Raw genomic sequence first — 17,737 nt, 5'->3', positions numbered from 1 at the left:
ATCTCATATGGATGAAACCTCCATGACAGAATGTTCTCATAACAGTGTTACTAACTTCGTAGACATCAATGATAGTGAGAGATTCTGCCTTCACTTAGAATTCAGCGTTGTGATGTCTCTGCCCTAGATCCAAATAGTTTTTGATCAAATTTAGATCCTGGGCTCAGGATGGAGCCACTTCAGCAAGCTTCGAGGTGGACAAGACATCTGAGAGGCACCCTAGGAGTGTCCCCTGCAGGGACTGGAGCAGCCTGTAGAACCAGCAGACACCAAGACATGTGTCCCCCACCTGAGTACATTCCTGTCATAGTTGAGAAGGAAACCACACATCCCCCAGGCAGTTCCTCTCTTCTTGAGTCATCATTTCCTCCCCGAGATAAGACAGGACTTGTTCTTCTTGTCCCTTGTCTTCTTGACCTGTCCTCCCTTCACACCTGTCATGCTCATTAAAAGGCCTACAGGCACAACCTCTTGCCACACAAAGGATGAGGGCTAGTGGCTTCCTCCTTCAATATCAGCACCAAAATCCCACATGCATGGCCAATCTAAGAACCGCCATTTTCCTGTGCAGCTCTGATACACTTCAGTGAAACTTGCACAGGCCAATTTCCTGGTGGATTGTGTCTATCCAGGGATCAGATCTATCTCTCTTTCTCTCTCTTGCCTTTAATACCATCCAGAATCTATACCCTGACAGACTGACATTTGATTCATGTTAGGACTGGCCTGCCTTAGCACAAGCAGAATCACACATGGAAGTGCAGCTGCCTCTGTAATGGGATGGATGAGCAACAGGCACCCAACAGAAAATCTGTGTGGCCCCAGAGGCCAGTGTTATTTACTGGGCCTCAGGTCAGCCTCTAGCTCTTTAGCATCACTTCTCTATCTGAAAAATGGGAACAACAGTAAGCTACTTCATAATGACATTGGGAGAATGAAAGGGGTGACACATGCTATAAACCCACTCCCAGGAATAGAACAGGCTAGATATGCAATAAACCAAATAATGCATTTCAAGTACTATTTTTAGGCAAAGAAGACAGAAGACAAGTGTTTCTCCTAACCTTCCAACCTAATCACAGAGCCCACTTCTGAGTCCTATCCTGCCCATGCCTCCCGACAGCATCTTAGTTGAGGTCTACTTCATTTCTTTTAAGCCAGTGCTCCCCTCTCTCCCCATGAGCCATGCTGAGATACTGGGAAGGATAGATACCTCTGGGTCCTCACTGAGATGCAGTATCACCACATCCAGAGTCCAGGATTGGGCTGATGCCAGGCTACAGCAAGCAAACTACTTGTGGTGGCATGGGAGGAGTGAAAGATGTCTTTCCTTGGCTGTGCCAGGAGAAATCATTCTCACTCCACCCCCATCCAGGACCCAGCAGGCACAATGGAACCAAGTTTCAGCCGTGCAGCCTGCAACAGCTCCCAGAGTCTTTTGCAGTGGAAATTTCCCCCCAGAATTCTCTGCGCAGAGCCAAGCTCCCAGAGTCCTTTGATGAAGTGCCTGAGCTCTCTAGGGCCTTAGTTGTTCCCCCGATCTCCAGCTCTGTGTGAGTGGGTAATGATCCAGAGACACCCCGCAGCAGCTGCTGTCCTGAATGGCGACTGCCAGCGGAGAGAGAGGGAGCTGTGTCTCCCCTCCCACAACACCTATGCTCAGGCTGCAGCTGAGCTCCCCAGGGCCCTGCTAACTGCATTTCCAACTGGCTTTTCTTGAATTCTAGCCCTCTTGCAGCAGTTAACAGCATCCTTCTCATGTTAACCTCATCGTTCTTCCCTCCTCACCCATTCACCCCTTTTGCTGCTAAAAATGGACACTCGCCACCACCTCTTTCTACATGTCTGGGACAGATTCATGATTAAACACACAGATCTACTGCCATCACATCTAGTTTCACCCTCGGCTTCTCCCACTCTCGTAATACAAGAACCTAGAGTCATTTGATGAAGCTGAACGATAGGAGATTCAGGACAGGCTTCTTCACACAGTGCACAGTCAAACTAGGGATTTCAGTGCCACAAGTTGTAGGAGATTAGACAAATTCATGAATGATAAGGCTATGAATAGCTACTAGCCGTGATGACTATACTGCCAACTTCCAGGATCAGAGGCAGTATGTCTCTAAAAATCAGTTGCTGGAGAAGATGTGTAGGAGAGGGCTAGTGTGCTCATGCCTTGCTTGTGGACTTTCCATGGGCATCTGGTGAGCCACTGTGAGGAGCAGGATTCAGCAGGACTCTTATGTGCTTATGCCGCTACTATGAACTCATCAGGTGGACTTAGGCAAGCCAGTATCACCCAGCCTTAGCTTACTACCTGCAATATGGAGATGATAAAAAGAGTTGTTCAAAGATTATTGAGATAATGTATGTTAAGCACTTTAAAAGCACTATATAAATGCTAATAACATAAATGGGGGGGAGTACCTCACAGTTTGGGAGTTGGATGCTACTGTTGGTTTTGCACTATGGTTGCCATGCCACCCGTATGGCAAGCCAGCCTGAACTAGCAGCAACGGGATTGCCATAGGCTCTGTGTGGAAGTATTAGTTCCCCTCTCTTTGGCACAGGTTAGGCCTCATCTTGAGTACTGCGTCCAGTTCTGGACACTGCACTTTAAGAAGGATGCAGACAAACTAGAACAGGTTCAGAGGAGGGCAACAAGGATGATCAGAGGACTGGAAACAAAGCCCTATGATGAGAGACTGAAAGAACTGGACATGTTTAGCCTTGAGAAGAGAAGACTGAGGGGAGATATGATAGCACTCTTCAAGTACATGAAAGGTTGTTACACACAGGAGGGCCGAGATCTCTTCTTGATCATCCCAGAGTGCAGGACACGGAACAATAGGCTCAAGTTGCAGGAAGCCAGATTTCAGCTGAACATCAGGAAAAACGTCTGAACTGTTAGAGCGGTATGACAACAGAACCGATTACCTAGGGAGGTGGTGGGCTCTCCAACACTGGAGGCATTCAAGAGGCAGCTGGACAGCCACCTGTTGGGTATGCTTTAAGATGGATTCTTGCACTGAGCAGTGGGTTGGTCTTGATGGCCTTATAGAACCCTTCCAACATTATTATTCTATGATTCTATGATTGAGATGAGATCCCGGTCGTACTCTATATGGCAAGTACGTAGGAACCTTTCCTTGGTGCTGGATAGTTTCATCTTTGGAGAGTGGAGTAGGGAGGAAGAAGACAACTGTGTGTATAAAAAACCATTTCCTAAAGTGGCCACTTGCACATCACACAAAAAAAGGAGAAATACAACACTAAATAAGAGGACAAAGGAGGGCACAGATTTGAATAAAATATGCATACACACACAAACATATATAAACATGTAGAAATAACTACTGTTATTTACAGAGAACTACACTACATCTCTACATCCTGGGGAAGTGTCCAAATGCTCACTATTGATGGGCAACTTCAAGGCCCATGCTCTCCCTTCATATGGGTATTTATCTTTAAATTGCACAGCCCTTCAAAAAAGAAGACACTTTCAAATAGAAGACCAACCCCTGTAAAGTAGGACCCACAGCCATCCTACACTCTCCCCATCCTGAGACCCACCTGCCCAGGTGTAGAGACAGAAATATATTGATACAGATACTTTATCTATTCTTGAAGATGCACTTCGTCCCTTGGAAGAAAATAGCTTAGGCACAGCCACTCAGCAAAGCTGGACACAAAACAGCACATCTACATAACAGATTTAAACTGAATTAATAGTTATTTCCTCAACTCGGGGAATTCTGGGAACTGTAGTTCAATGAAGGTTGTTAGAGGTCTCCCATGCAGAATTCTCAACATCCTCACCAAACAACAGTTCCCAGGATTCTTTGGAAACTGTGTCAGTTAAACTGTAGAAAACAGATATGTATTTGTGGTGTAGATATGCCACCCATTCAGAGAGTAGGTGAAAAGAAATGCCAAAACAGATTCAGCTTGCTCTTTCCCACAGAATGGAGGGTTTATCCATTTGCTGCTTGCTTGCGAATATGCATCTCTGTCAGTCTAGATGCATGCAAGGATGAAAGTGAAGTTAAGTCTGGGAAACAGAGACCTGAATTCAAGCCCAGCCTCTGTCATGGATGCACTGTGTGGCAATTCACTACCTCTGCAATCTGTAAAATAATAATTGACTCCCCACTGCTAAAGCTAAGTGGATCTGGCCCTGTAAAATACCTACATGCCCCAGAGTCCTTATACTTTATTCTTAAGTATACATAACTGAAATCATCACATCTTTTCCCCCTGCCTATCCATGCCTCCATTTTCCTCCTATATCTGCTGTTCTCTGGGGCATATTTTAGATTGCAACCCCCTTCAGCATAAAGTCATACCTGTAAAATGCCATTTACACAGATTTCATAAGTGATATATAATAAAATTATATTTTAAAAAATAATGGCATGCAAGCTGCTCAAGTTCTTGAGATAAAGTGTGGGGGTACAAATGTAATATTCAATCAATCATGGAAAATTGATTGTGGTGCAGCATTAATATTAAGCATGTGCATATACAAACTGAAGGTGAATATAAGAACATAAAAACCAACAACAAAAAATTCTATAAATACATTCAAAGCAGGAGACCATCTAGGGAGACAATTGGACCCTTGGATGATAAGGGAGTCAAAGGTGTACTAAAGAACGATAAGGAGATTGCAGAGAAGCTAAATAAATTCTTTGCATCTGTCTTCACAGTGGAAGATATAGGGCAGATCCCTGAACCTGAACTAACATTTGCAGGAAGGGATTCTGAGGAACTAAGACAAATAGTGGTAACGAGAGAGGAAGTTCTAAGCTTAATGGACAATATAAAAACTGACAAATCACCGGGCCCGGATGGCATCCACCCGAGAGTTCTCAAAGAACTCAAAGGTGAAATTGCTGATCTGCTAACTAAATTATGTAACTTGTCCCTCGGGTCCTCCTCCGTGCCTGAGGACTGGAAAGTGGCAAATGTAACGCCAATCTTCAAAAAGGGATCCAGAGGGGATCCCGGAAATTACAGGCCAGTTAGCTTAACTTCTGTCCCTGGAAAACTGGTAGAAAGTATTATTAAAGCTAGATTAACTAAGCACATAGAAGAACAAGCCTTGCTGAAGCAGAGCCAGCATGGCTTCTGCAAGGGAAAGTCCTGTCTCAGTAACCTATTAGAATTCTTTGAGAGTGTCAACAAGCATATAGATCGAGGTGATCCAGTGGACATAGTGTACTTAGACTTTCAAAAAGCGTTTGACAAGGTACCTCACCAAAGGCTTCTGAGGAAGCTTAGCAGTCATGGAATAAGAGGAGAGGTCCTCTTGTGGATAAGAAATTGGTTAAGAAGCAGAAAGCAGAGAGTAGGAATAAACGGACAGTTCTCCCAATGGAGGGCTGTAGAAAGTGGAGTCCCTCAAGGATCGGTATTGGGACCTGTACTTTTCAACTTGTTCATTAATGACCTAGAATTAGGAGTGAGCAGTGAAGTGGCCAAGTTTGCTGATGACACTAAATTGTTCAGGGTTGTTAAAACAAAAAGGGATTGCGAAGAGCTCCAAAAAGACCTCTCCATACTGAGTGAATGGGTGGAAAAATGGCAAATGCAATTCAATATAAACAAGTGTAAAATTATGCATATTGGAGCAAAAAATCTGAATTTCACATATACGCTCATGGGGTCTGAACTGGCGGTGACCGACCAGGAGAGAGACCTCGGGGTTGTAGTGGACAGCACGATGAAAATGTCGACCCAGTGTGTGGCAGCTGTGAAAAAGGCAAATTCCATGCTAGCAATAATTAGGAAAGGTATTGAAAATAAAACAGCCGATATCATAATGCTGTTGTATAAATCTATGGTGCGGCCGCATTTGGAATACTGTGTACAGTTCTGGTCGCCTCATCTCAAAAAGGATATTCTAGAGTTGGAAAAGGTTCAGAAGAGGGCAACCAGAATGATCAAGGGGATGGAGCGACTCCCTTACGAGGAAAGGTTGCAGCATTTGGGGCTTTTTAGTTTAGAGAAAAGGCGGGTCAGAGGAGACATGATAGAAGTGTATAAAATTATGCATGGCATTGAGAAAGTGGATAGAGAAAAGTTCTTCTCCCTCTCTCATAATACTAGAACTCGTGGACATTCAAAGAAGCTGAATGTTGGAAGATTCAGGACAGACAAAAGGAAGTACTTCTTTACTCAGCGCATAGTTAAACTATGGAATTTGCTCCCACAAGATGCAGTAATGGCCACCAGCTTGGATGGCTTTAAAAGAAGATTAGACAAATTCATGGAGGACAGGGCTATCAATGGCTACTAGCCATGATGGCTGTGCTGTGCCACCCTAGTCAGAGGCAGCATGCTTCTGAAAACCAGTTGCCGGAAGCCTCAGGAGGGGAGAGTGTTCTTGCACTCGGGTCCTGCTTGCGGGCTTCCCCCAGGCACCTGGTTGGCCACTGTGAGAACAGGATGCTGGACTAGATGGGCCACTGGCCTGATCCAGCAGGCTCTTCTTATGTTCTTATGTTAATATGTAGACACAGAAATCACTGGTATGTGTTAACAATCATTCAAGAGTACCTTCAGTGTTTGCACTGACTTTGAATTGTCTTTTGAGCATCTTTCAAAGAGCTGGAATCACCTGTAAAAGCCTGAAGAGAACCAGTGTGGTGTAGCGGTTAGAAGAGTATTGGACCAGAATCTGGAAACTAGGGTTCAAATTCCCACTCAGCCAGGAAACTCATTGGGTGACCTTGAGCCAGTCACTGCCCCTCAGCCTAACTTACCTCAAAAGGTACGCCACCTTGAGCTTTTGAGGGAAAAGTGGGACCACTCCTGAAGAGACCCTCCCTGAAGCCAGAAAATCTAAATAACTATAGGCCGTAGCAAATGTTCCATTCCTGGGCAAGGTCCTGGAACGAGTGGTTGCAGGCCAGCTCCAGACACTCTTGGATGAGACCAATTATCTGGATCCATTTCAGTTGGGTTTCAGGCCTGGTTTTGGCACAGAAACAGCCTTGGTCGCCCTGTATGATGACCTTTGTCAGAAGAGAGACAGGGGGAGTGTGACTCTGTTGATTCTTCTTGATCTCTCAGCGGCTTTCGATACCATCGACCATGGTATCCTTCTGGGGAGACTGGCTGAGTTGGGAGAGGGAGGGACTGCATGGTGGTGGTTCTGCTCCAACTTGGTGGGTCACCTCCAGAAGGTGGTGCTTGGGGAACATTACTCGGCATAGTATTTCTATGTTGGTTCTCATAAGTGTTTGCAGTTAATTTGCTTTAATATAAGAAAAAATTTCCAGAACTAATCAATATCCCCTGATGAAAGCCCTGATTGGGCTGAAACGCGTTGGGCATATTCTAATATTGTTTATACAATAAATATTATTTTGAAGATACAGTTTTTGACTTTCCCATTTTTTGGCATTCTGGGCTCCTCCCTTTTCTTTAACCTATAAAGCCTTACATGGCTTGGGATCACAATACCTGATGGAACGCCTCTCCTGATACGAACCCACCCGTACACTACGCTCAACATCAAAGGCCCTCCACTGGGTGCCTACTCCGAGGGAAGCTGGGAGTCTGGTAACAAGGGAGAGGGCCTTCTCAGTGATGGCCCTCAAATTATGGAATGATGTGGCTGATGAGGTGAGCCTGGCGCCAACACTGTTATCTTTTTGGTGCCAGGTCAAGACTTTCCTCTTCTCCCAGGCATTTTAGCATGTGTTTTAAATTGTTTTTAAAAGATGTGTTTTTAAATTTGTATATTTGTTTTTAATGTTTTTAGTTATTGTAAACCGCCCAGAGAGCTTTGGCTATGGGGCGGTATAAAATACAGTAAATAAATAAATATATAAAAGTCCTAATAAATAAATAAATGCCTGGGCCCAGAAGACTGAGACATATATTGCCTCCAATACTATGAACTAATTGTCTGGATTGTTTTAAATGGAAGAATTTTTTATTTTTATTTTATATTTTAATTAGTTTATTTTATTGTGTATTTTGATGTTTTAATTGTACAGATGTATAACTTGCCCTTTGGTGAATGGCAGTTTAGGAATCATAGAAATGCATTAGATAGATTAACAAATGATACCGTCAAGGCATCTAACCTAAATCAGGGGCATCCCCTTAAGCTTACCCAGGCAGACCCATAAATGTGCACATTTTAAAATATTGTTATATACCCCCACCAAAGCTTTTGGGTCTGGGCAGGTGGCAAACAATCAAATAAATGAAGGTGAGATGTAGACCAGGTACTTATTTCTTTTGGATCCAAGTACAAAATGCTTGTGCCTCGCATCAGCTGTAAATGTCACATATATATTTAAAACTCTTGCTTTTTCAGGGAAATAGGCTGAAGCTGAGGCCTAATTCTTTCCCAACAGTGAAGTATTTAATTGCATGGGTGCTGTTCACAACTGCTGCGAGGCAAGCACTATTTTGTACCTGGTTTCTGTATCCAAGTATAAATGTCAAGTGAGAAGCAGCCCTCAAAGCAGTGAGGGGGAAGACACACATTTGTGTCCTGCCAATGTGCTGGCAAGGGCTGGTCATCATGTGTCTGGGCAAGTCTAGAATTGCAAACCCATCTTCAAGTGCTATGACTGCCCATATGCACATGGAGATCTACAGTGTACAATCACACACAGAAAAAAAATGCACGTGTCCTGTGCATTGTCTCTTTCTCTCCACCCTTGGCAGGGCAGGCAGAGGGTCCCAACACATCCAAGGGGGCCTGCGCAAGTGAGCATGCCTGCTGTTCCCTTCTGCAGTCACAGGGCAGGGTTGCTTGGCAACAGAAGAGCTGTGTTTCCCCTGTCACCAGGGATCTTTTTATAACCAGGGCCGTGGGAAGTGGGTCAAAATGGGAGAGCAGACGGGCAGCACCTCAATGCCAGCTGAGGAATGGGGTGAGATCCAGGCAGTTAACATCAGCTTTGTATCCTTGTCATACTTGTGCCCACCTGCAGCATAGTGTTTAAGAGCATAAACCGTAAGCTGGAAGCCTCCCCCAGCTCCGTTCAGATCATCATTATTGTGCTGATATCCCTACTACAGAAAGACAAGCCAGAATTTCCTTACAAGTAATAAAATCATCATCATCATCACTGGGGAATGTGTACGTGTTTGGACCGAACTAGAAATGATGGTGCCAGTCACATTTGTTTGTACATGTTTCTGCCCCATATATAGCAGGGGACAATGTTTTAACATCACAAAAGGCATGTGGGTGAATTCTCCCCCATTCCCATACAGCATCACCATGGTTCCAGTCACCCATGCACACCTTTCGATGACGATTTATAGGCGAATATGTGAACAAACAAATGTGGCTGCTGCCATCATGTCTAGTTTGGCCTTCAGGCAAGCCACTGTTATCTCCCATCAGTAATACTATAATAACAACACCAGGCCTACCTTACAGGATTGTCATGTACATTAACCTGAGCACTTAGAAAAAGCATTATGTAAATACCAACTAGTCACTGTATATTGGCAATAAAAAGCCTAAAACGTAGAAGAGAGGCAAATGTCAGCATGAAAGGGAAAGCAAGGGTGCTTCTTTCTGTGTGGCCTGGTTTGCACATTAAAAAGGTAAAGGTGTCCCCGCACTTGTAGTGCGAGTCGTTTCTGACTCTTAGGGTGACGTCTTGCAACGTTTACTAGGCAGACCGTATATATGGGGTGGGATTGCCAGTTCCTTCCCCGGCCTTTCTTTATCCCCCAGCATATGCTGGGTACTCATTTTACCGACCACGGATGGATGGAAGACTGAGTGGACCTCGACCCCTTTTACCGGAGATTCAACTTCCTCCTTCTGTTGGAATCGAACTCCGGCCGTGAGCAGAGCTTTTGGCTGCGTTACCGCCGCTTACCATTCTGCGCCATGGAGGCACATTAACCCATGGTTTAAAACAAACTATGGTTTTAATAAGAAAGTTCCCATGGTGCTCCTTCCTTGCACTCCTGCTGCCACGCCACAGATGAGACAAACCAGAGTCTGGCTGGTCATGTCATCCAAACCCGTACTATGTTTGGGAAAAACAAACCATAAACAGCAACCAAGATTTGCCCTAGGCATACTGCTCATGGCTCATTTGGAGGAAACAAACCACAAGCCCAGGTTTGAATGACATGACAAACTAGATTTTGATATTGAATATTTGCAGGGTAGTCTTTGAATATTTGATTTCTGGGTTTGAGTGCCTTTGTTATTTTATTTTGATATTTAATATGAGACTGGTAATAATTTAACAGAATTTGATAGCTGACATAAAATAGTACTTCGTATCTAAGAAACAACAGCTGAAGAGATTTCATTTTTGAAGCCTGCTGAAAACAAGACAAAGCAGTCAAGTGATGCCAAAAGTATAAATCTTGTAGTTAAAAAAAAATCACATTTGAAATGTGAATGGCAAAACTGCAAATTCTGAATATCTGTGTTTATTATGTATTTAATTATTTAATTAATTAAATTTACATCCTGCTCTTTTTCCCAGAAGGAGCCCAGGGCAGCAAACAAGTGACAAAACTCTAAAAAAATCTTTAAACAATTCCAGTACAGAGGCAGACTAGGATAAGATCTCTACTTAAAAGGCTTGGTGAAAAAGAAATGTCTTCAGTTTTCAGCTCTAAAAACAATTATGTTAGGAATGTGTGTGTATGAAGTGTTGGCTTACACAATTATTTAAATACAGTGTTTTCTAACTTTGAGAACAGCATATCTGTTGGCACAGTTGGTTTTTAGGGCAGATACAACCTCCTCTTCAGCTGTCCCTTCCAATTTTCATTAGATTTAGATTCAAGAAGGACCAAACCTTCCACTCCTTCAGAATCAGCAATGTTCCAGGCTGTACACTTTAATTTCATAGGAAAGCTAGGGGATGCAACTAGATGATCCACTGAACAAGGCCCAACTCAATTACTAAAGCCTATGAAACTAGCCTATGAGATCATGTCAAATGTAAATGTACTGCCTTCAAGTCGATTCCGACTTATGGCGACCCTATGAATAGGGTTTTCATGAGGCTGAGAGGCAGTAACTGGCCCAAGGTCACCCAGTGAGTTTCATGGTTGTGTGGGAATTCAAACCGTGGTCTCCCAGGTCCTAGTCCAACACCTTAACCACTATGCCACACTGGCTCTCCTATGAGATCATGTTAGGCAGACTTAACCTACAATGGATTCTGAACCTGCAACCTAAGGAATGTCATCTGCGGATTCATCACCCAGCTTTGGTCAGTGCAAGAAACTGCAGGGAGACCAGCCATACAGCAAGAGTCTATCTTACTCACTGATATTACAGGTAGGGAGATGCTGCCTCATTCACGTCTCTCACCCCCTCGGTCCCTGTCATTCCTTACTTTCAATTTAACAAGAACTAAGCTGACAGAGAATGTGAAACTGCATCTCTTCTCTATGTTTAAAACTGAGGATCTCTGAGAGTACAGGAATGCATGCAGGCATATACTGAAGGAGGGAATTACATTGTACAAATATTGTACAAATGCAAAGATGTATCACTGAACAGCAAAGTCAGGATCATTCAGAGCATGGTATTCCCAATCTCTATGTATGGATGTGAAAGTTGAACAGTGAAAAAAGTGGAAAAGAGAAAAATAAACTCATTTGAAATGTGGTGCTGGAGGAGAGCTTTGCAGATACCATGGACTGCGAAACCGACAAATAATTGGGTGTTAGAACAAATTAAACCAGAACTATCATTAGAAGCTAAAATGATGAAACTGAGGTTATCATACTTTGGACACATAATGAGAAGACATGATTCATTAGAAAAGATAATAATGCTGGGGAAAACAGAAGGGAGTAGAAAAAGAGGAAGGCCAAACAAGAGATGGATTCATTCCATAAAGGAAGCCACAGACCTGAACTTACCAGATCTGAACAGGGTGGTTTATAACAAATGCTATTGGAGGTGGCCGATTCATAGGGTCGCCATAAGTCGTAATCGACTTGAAGGCACATAACACATACACATGATTATAATAATTATTATTGTGTTTGTACCCAATCTTCAGCCAAAAAGGCTCCCAGAGTGGCTTACATGCAATCAGTTAGTACCAGAGAGTCCCTGCCTGCAGGCTTACAATCTAAAAAGCAGGACAAACATGCATGGAACTGGGTGGTCATGCCTACCCCTGTCCAAAGATACAGCTGTAAGCCACCATGCCACCACAACTTCCCACCTCTGATCCATTCTAACGTAACAGGGAGCGACGGAATGGAGATGGTTAGATTCCAGCAGAATCCACAATGACCAGATACAAAGGGACAGGAAGGCTTCTCTAGTTTCAGGGTTGCGGAGAAGGGAGAATTGTTGAATTGGAGGGGTTGTGGAGAAGGCAGATGCCAATTGTCATGTAACAGTTCAAAAAAGCTGCACATGCTGAAATTCTGTCTCATTATATAACTTTTAGCATCTGTTATATTGTTGGCTCCTCACAGAACAGCAAAACCACTATTTATTCAGAGGGAAACAGGCTCAAAAGTGAAAACAGGAGGATATCTATATACAAAGGCAGAAAAAAGATGTCTTGGCTTTGTGTTTCCCCAATTTAACCACAGGCTCACTGTCCAGCACTGTGAACACAACCCAGGATTCAAAAGCCACAAGTTCCAACCCCATCCCACCCATACTATCCCAGCTGAAATCCCCACATCAGGGAGAAAACTCAGTCTCCCCACCCCACCCCCACTCCTTAGCACCCACTTTTGCCCATCTCTCCCTGAAATGCCAGGCCTTAACAGCCAGAAGGGTCGGGGAGGGGGGAGAAAAACAACTCATTCGTCCCAGCAGGGGGAAGGGGGATCAGAACTGGAATTTTGCTGCCATCTGGTGTTACGCCTGCAAAGATACACCCAGAACGCTAGGTAAGTTTTTAAAAAAATACAATTAAACAAAAAATAAAATAGGCAGCCTCAGGTTGGGGGCTCTCATTCCCGGAGCAGGGGTGAGCAAATCTAAAGGAGATAGAAAGTTCAGTTCTACATTGGATTTTCAATGAATTAAGTTCTCAAACTGTTGTGAGGTGGGAGAAAATATTGCAAAAAAAAAAAAAACCTGGAGTAAAGTTGCCAGTTTTCAAAGTTCTGTAGAATCTTAGCTGGGGGAACATTTCTCCTTGCAAGAGGCATCTACCAAAATTCTGCTTTCTGCACCATTATTAAAACTATAGGATCCCTAACCTCAGTAACCTCTTCATGGCAGGAGAATAGGGAATAAGAATCCCAACCCCAAAATGGGATTAAAAGAAGCCTAGGCCTCCTAGGATGGGGGGGGGCTGCAATTAAATAAATACATACAAATGGCAATTAAAATGCAATATGGAATGCTGCCAGGAGACGGTGTTTCTCTGCCAGAGCTGGGTCAAGGCATAGTGGAGGGTACCCTGGCTGCAGCCCCATCACCATCCTATGCCCCCCTCCCACTTATTTCACTTCCTCCCAACCATTGTTAAATTGACTGATGGGTGGTAAGTGTCAAATGGGAGACAGTTTTTGTTTTTTTTTACAAATCCACTTCCACCACTGTTTCCTTTGATCCCAGGAGATCCCCGGGACTTCTGCCAGTCAGAACATCCACCTCTGGGTTGCTCAGACAAAGTCTGAAAATGTCTCTGTTCCAAAGAGTTACAACCTGCTTACCTAAACAGTGGAAGTAGCTCAGCAGCAGAGAACACCTGGGTGGCAGGTAAGCACGCGCCTGGAGTTACTTCACCTTGCAAACTGATGGCATCACCTATTTCTCTCTCCCCACCCCCACCCCCACTGCTTCCTACAGAGCAAGGTGTGTTTCAGGCTTCAGTTCCTGGGAGAACAAAAGTAAAACAGCAGCATACCAAAGGCGTTGGGTGAACTGGCTCCATCCTGCCCATGTGTCGCTGCTTTGCCTGTACCATCTCTGCCTCTCAGTTAAAACCCATTTCATACCAAACAGGCCCTGTCACTTCCTGGCATGAGATCCCAGCCAGCCCTGGAACTGGACTAAAAACTGACTCTTTAGCATAAGTCTGTAATTCCTCTTCTAGAATGTCCCAATCTAGAATTCATAGCTGGATGCAAATTCATAAATATAGCATGGTCAAGTGGATAAGGTAGACCTGGAGAGCAAAGGGTTCAGGCTCTAACTGAGTTTGGGGCACACTCTGTAGCCCTGGGCAATCTCTCTGATTCAAAGCTAGTTAAGACAGAGGTCCCTTTTGCTCATTTGGACACAAAAATTGCTCACTCGAGTGACCTATTTGAATGAGTGGAGTAGAGTCCACTGAAGATACTCAAGTCCTAGCTGCATCTTCAGTGAGCAGGAATTTCCATGTCCCTAGTGTACCCCACTCTCAAACCTGCTGCTGTTATGTCCCTAGGGCAGCCTTCCCCCACCTGGTGCCCTCCAGTTGTTGCTGGATTAGGGTCTACCCAGGATGCAAACAATGATAATTATATCTGTATAGCATGTAATGGTTGAGATCCAGCAAACAGTCAAAGGAGGAAGCCACCAAAACTGAATACCTACCTTAGATCAATCTTTAACATATGAGGGTTTAATCTGTGTTTTAACATTCTGATATGACACATTAGTCTTCACATCTATCTGGCATATTCAATATGCTCAGGATATGATTAGGATAACTGCAAAATGGGCAGTGAGGGAACCAGCACTCCACTAAGCATTTGTCTGTTGCCACTTGTCCAGAGAGTTTGCAATTGGAAGAGAAAGTCAACTGAATTATGGGCTTTATTTTTATGGAATTCATGTTCATTCCTGGTGCTCAAATTTTTCTATAATAATTAGATATGAGCGAGAAAGGTCAATGGTTATTGACTGTCTAGGTAGTAAATTGCTCACCATTGCATATGTTTTGTTACTTTGAAATGATGTGATTTCTTTTGTCCATTTCTGAGTCTTTTCTCTTGAGGATAACATGGAGTAGCCTCCTCCTCTTCCCAGATGCCCACAACAAATGAGAAATGAAAGTCACATTTAGGCAAGAAACTGACTGTGTAGAAAAGCTCTAAGGAAAGATTTTGGAATGCCTGATCTAAACGAAAGCAATGACTGTGGCTCCCCAAAGTGTACTGAACATATAAAGATAACTTAGTCTCGCACAGCCCTCAAATGCCACTGTTGCAGTGAAGCAGGAGTTTATATTGCAGTCCCTCTCTCTCCATCCATTGGAAGGGAGCTGGAATGAACAAGTCAATGGCTGCAGACTTCCTCAGTGTGTAAGACACACTTGTTTTTGCACTCTCACGCTATCCAAGTAACTTCTTTTGCGCACCTACTAGTGGACAGGTTACAGCACAAACACAGAGGCACACCACTGTCACCAGTTTACATTTTATACACCAACAGTTCTATAAGAAAGTGGTCCAGGAAACACGACATAGCCGGGCCCAACAAGTGCAGGGCAGTATAAAAATCTGTTGAAAACCCCAATGGGGGCAAGGACACTAGGGGAAAAATAAGAATAAGCAAACCTTTGGGCAGGCAGCTGTTGTGCATACCCTAATTTGGACGAAAATAAAAGCCTTGTGGAAATGGGTCTTCAGCACGACAAAGTATAGCCAACCCAACATAAGTGCTTAAGTGGAATGAGCCACCTGCCTTCCAGATCCTGTCCAGCTTTCTTCCTATAGTACAGCCCCCCCTTCTGATCCTCCAGCCCCACCCACAGCCTCTGAAGCAGCAGCCCAACTTCTACTTCATTTGTACACCTTGCAGAAAATGTGAGAAGTGAAGAGAGGCAGCAGTAAGTCAAGAGGAACCATTTAATTCTTCTTTTCTTTATTGTTTGGTTCAGAGAAGACAGAAGCCTTGGATTTATTGACCGACATTTTTATACACAAGAGTATTTGTATAAAGACTCTCTTGTTGCTTATTTACAGAGACAAGTTAAGGGTGGGGGAACATGGAGCAATGGGCTTCGTCAAGCAGCACGCATCGATATGGAACAGCCCACACCTGGCAGGGAAATAGGAGGAGCTGAGCAAAGAGGGGATCAGACAGAGGGGGAATCACCCCAAAGATGGATCACCTTGCATTCCTGACATGCTCCATGGGGAGGGAGGAGGAGCTTTTCTCCCCAGCCTCCCTCCCCACAGCACCTGTTTGCACAAGTATATGCAAGCATATTTCCAGGACTGACTGGCAAATGGCTGTTCTGTGGCTAGTGCAGGACCAAGCGGCTCCTCAGTGTGTTCTTTATGGCTGCATTGTAAGATTATCGTTATCGTTATTATTTATTACCATTGTTTGAGATATTTAATGCTCTAATGCAATTTGTATGTTTTCATGTTGTACGTCGCCCAGAGTGGCTGGATAACCAGCCAGGCGGGCGACTAATAAATTTAATAAATAAATAAATACATACATACATACATACAGCCGTCCCTCGGTGTGCAAGGCACACTTGTTTTGCATGGAGTGGCAGTGCAAAGTCTCATACTACACACCCAAGGTCCAACAGTGAGTAAATCACTCATTTTGCAGACCCATCTGAGGGCAGGGGAGGTGAGTGAGGACAGAGGCAGGTTAACAAAGAGAGCACACATTGCAGTACACACCCAATTTTGCATACCTGGAAACTGGCGCAGCATGCACTTTACACAGTCAGAACTGATGAGATCAGACAAGTCATCATCGCTTTTGCATACCTGAAATGGTGCAATTCATTAAGTTTGCACCTGTTTTGCACAACTGCTGTATGGCAGGCAGTGCTAGCTACATTCCTTATGCACACCAACTGCATCAGGGGGGTAAGGGTGGGAGTTCAGTGCGGTTTACACAATTTGCAGAATGCCATATTTCTGTGGCAAGAGAAAGTTGTGGGAAAAGATGGTTTTAGAAATCTGCCAAGGCCCACAAGTTGCACAGCAAAGTGTCCTGTATGGCTTACCAGAATCCAGTACTTGTGGAAACCTGAGAATCTGAGCTTTCATTTAAAAAAATAAACAAGCAAACATCTAGCCCTCATGGTTGTGGGAGGGGGAAATCTGAAAACATACAGTTCAAATGTGTAGAAAACAGGAGGATATGGATGGAAACTCATCATGAAAGGTAATCAGTACTTCTTTAACCAGCAGAGTTCAACACTTTTTCTTCTGCTCCACCTCTTCTACATGTATATTGTTTCCTATGTTGTATGAACTAGTAAACTTTTTTTAAGCCTACGCAATATGAGGCATGCAGAGCCATTGCTGATGCACATCTCCAACCCAAGTGCCCCTGGTAACAATTGCAAGGGAAAATTGAGCATGATGACATGCCATTTGTCTTGTTTAACTAAATGTTATTGTGGAGATGTAGGCTGGCAGATGCCACACATTCCTCGTAACAGTAGTTTGGGCCTCAGTCTATGACAGAGGACAGGTATAGGTATAATGTTCCTGATGTCCTAACTAGTACTAGAAGATAAAGATTGGGCCATGGGATCACACCCTTATCATACCATCTTTGGCCATGGTTAAGGTTTAAAGTGTCTATCAACCTTAACAACAGACAATGCTAACCAGGGTTCCCCTCTTAATAGGGTTTTGAAACAAGCTTGCAAACTCTGTTTAAGACAGAAATCCTACTTAGGTATAACCATTTTTAGGGTCAATGCAGATATAACCCTTAACCACAGTTAGTGCCTCCAGATGAAGGGTTGGGGCAAGAAGTGCAGGATTCTGTGGCCTGCTCTTAATTACTTAACCATGGTTAAGGGATTGGGGTTTTAGGGCT

At 43.8% G+C, this 17,737-nt stretch overlaps 1 protein-coding gene across 15 annotated transcripts in view; it reads right to left on the bottom strand.

Moving 5' to 3' along the window:
- IQSEC2 (IQ motif and Sec7 domain ArfGEF 2) overlaps positions 1–17,737 on the bottom strand; it is a 162,768-nt gene that overhangs the window by 68,516 nt on the left and 76,515 nt on the right. The window lies entirely within an intron of this gene.

The sequence above is a fragment of the Rhineura floridana genome, chromosome 3, assembly GCF_030035675.1.
Source record: "Rhineura floridana isolate rRhiFlo1 chromosome 3, rRhiFlo1.hap2, whole genome shotgun sequence".
Lineage (NCBI taxonomy): Eukaryota > Metazoa > Chordata > Lepidosauria > Squamata > Rhineuridae > Rhineura > Rhineura floridana.
The sequence above is the reverse complement of the archived record's forward strand: the minus strand, read 5'-3'. Positions and strand labels throughout refer to the sequence as shown.